The following is a 2593-nucleotide window of genomic DNA, read 5'->3' as shown; positions in this document are numbered from 1 at the left end:
CTAAGACAGACAAACCACTGTTTAGATTGCAATTTGAAGACTGTAAGAAAAGCAAAGAACAGGCCAGGATCCCTGCTTTCCTCCATCAGGGCTGGACATTCAAGAGCAAGGCATCAGCAGCTCATGGATGGCATCTTCTCACTGGACCCTCAAGTGATGAAAGCAAAGGAGTTCTTTGGGGTGGGCTTCACAAGGGCTCTACCCTCATGACCCAATCACCTGCCAAATCCACTTAATCATGTCACACTGGGGGTTAGGGTTTCAACATATGAACTGTGAGGGGACACCAACATCAGATCTATAGTAATCCCTTGTGAAAATGGTAGGATAAAGGGAAAAAATTACATGATTATCTCAACTTAGGCAAAAACAAGCATTTGGCAAAATTCAACATCTTTTCACAATACACTCAATAAAACTAGGATAGAAACTTCCTCAACATGATAAGGCCATAAATGAAAAATCCACAACAAACAACACACTTGGTGGTGAAAGGCTGAGAGCCCCCTAAGATCAGGAGCAATGCAAGGATGCCCACTCTCACCTCAAGAGATCCAAATTGTCAAAGAAGCAAGTAAAATTCTCTCTGCTCACAGATGGCATCATTGTATAGAAGATTCTAAAGATTCCACACACACAAAAATGGTTAGAGCTAATAAATGAATTTGAATTCAGCAAAGTAGGAGGATACAAAGTCAACATACAAAAAACAGCTTTATTTCCATACACTTTCAATGAAGAATCCAAAAGGAAATCAAGAAAACAATTCCATTTACAATAGCATCAAAAAAATAGAATACTTAGGAATTAAGTTAATGAAGGAAATGGAAGACTTGCACAATAAAAAGTACAAAACATTGATAAATGAAATTAAAAACCTAAATAAATGGAAAGACATCCATGTTCATGAGTTGGAACACGTAATAATGTTAAGATGACTATACTATGCAAAGTGATTTAAAAATTCAATGCAATTCCTATAAAATCCTATCTGTGTACTTTTTTCACAAATAGAAAAACCCATCCTAAAATTCATATGATATCTCAAGGGACCCCAAATAGCCAAAACAGTCTTGAAAACTGGAGGTCTCAGACCTTCTGATTTCTAAACTTCCTACAAAGCTACAGTCATCAAACAAATGTAACACTGGTTTAAAGATCGAAATGTAGACCAAGAAATAAAATGAAGAATTCAGAAATAAACCCTTGCATATGTGGTTGTGATTGAGTTTTGCAGCCTGGGTAACATAGTGAAACCTCACCACCACAAAAAAATTCAGAAATTAGCCAGGCATGATGCCACATGCCTGTAGTCCCAGCTACTTGGTTGGTTAAGGTGAAAGGATCACCTGAACCCAGGTATTGGAGGCTGTGGTGAGCTGTGATCACACCACTGCACTTCAGCCTGGGTGACAGTGAGACCCCAACACATACACACACAAAAGCGTAATATCCACATGCAAAAGAATAACTCTGGATCCTTACCATATACCACATACAAAAATTAACTCAAAATGAACCAAAGACAAATTTAAGGGCTAAACCTATAAAAGTCTCAGTAGAAAATATTGGGGGAAATTTTCATGATCTTGGATTAATCAATGTTTTCTCAAGTGTGGCATAAAAAGTACAGGCAATTAAAAAAAGAAATAAATTCAACTTCATTAAAACTTAAAGCTTTTGTGCATTAAAGGATACTACCAAGAAAGTGAAGACTGGGCATGATGGCTCAACGTCTGTAATCCCGGCATTTTGGGAGGCCAAGGTAGGAGAATCTCTTGAGGTCAAGAGTTCAAGATCAGTCTGGGCAACATGGTGAGACCCCATCTGTACAAAAAAAATTAAAACTTAGCCAGATGTCATCATGCACCTGTAGTCCCAGATACTCAGGAGACTGAGGCAGGAGGATCACTTAAGCCCAGGAGTCTGATGCAAAGATGAGCTATGACTGTGTTACTATACTCCAGCCTAGGCAATACTGTCTTAATAATAACAACAACAACAACAATAAAGAAAGTGAAAAGACAGCCATAGAATGAGAGAAAATATTGGCAAATCATATATCTGATAAGAGATTACTATTAAACTTAATAAAGAATTCCTAAAACTTAACAAGTAAAAAACTCAATTTAAAAACAAGCAAAGGATCTCAATAAACATTTCTCCAAAAACGATATACAGATGGCCAATAACCAAACGAAAAGATGCCCCAAGTCACTAATCATTAGGGAAATGCAAATAAAACTCCTTCACATCCACTAGGAACGGCTATTGTCAAAAATAAGAAAGAAAACCGCAAGTGCTGACAAGGATGTAGAGAATGTGAAACCTTTGTGCAGTGCGGGTGGGAACATAAAATGATACAGCTGCTGTGGAAAATTGTTAGTTCCTAAAAAGTTACTTATAGATCCAAGATGTTAAGCCATTGTCGGACCTGGAGTTGGCAAATACTTTTTCCCAGTCTCAAACATGCTGAAAGAAAAAAAACAAACAACCCCAGTATAAAATGGGCAAAAGACATGAACAGACACTTCACAAAGGAAGACATTCGAGCAGCCAACAGACACATGAAGAAATGTCAACCTCACTAATC

This window comes from Carlito syrichta, unplaced genomic scaffold (assembly GCF_000164805.1).
Source record: "Carlito syrichta isolate Samal-C Ts95f unplaced genomic scaffold, Tarsius_syrichta-2.0.1 Scaffold69847, whole genome shotgun sequence".
Taxonomy (NCBI): domain Eukaryota; kingdom Metazoa; phylum Chordata; class Mammalia; order Primates; family Tarsiidae; genus Carlito; species Carlito syrichta.
The sequence above is the reverse complement of the archived record's forward strand: the minus strand, read 5'-3'. Positions refer to the sequence as shown.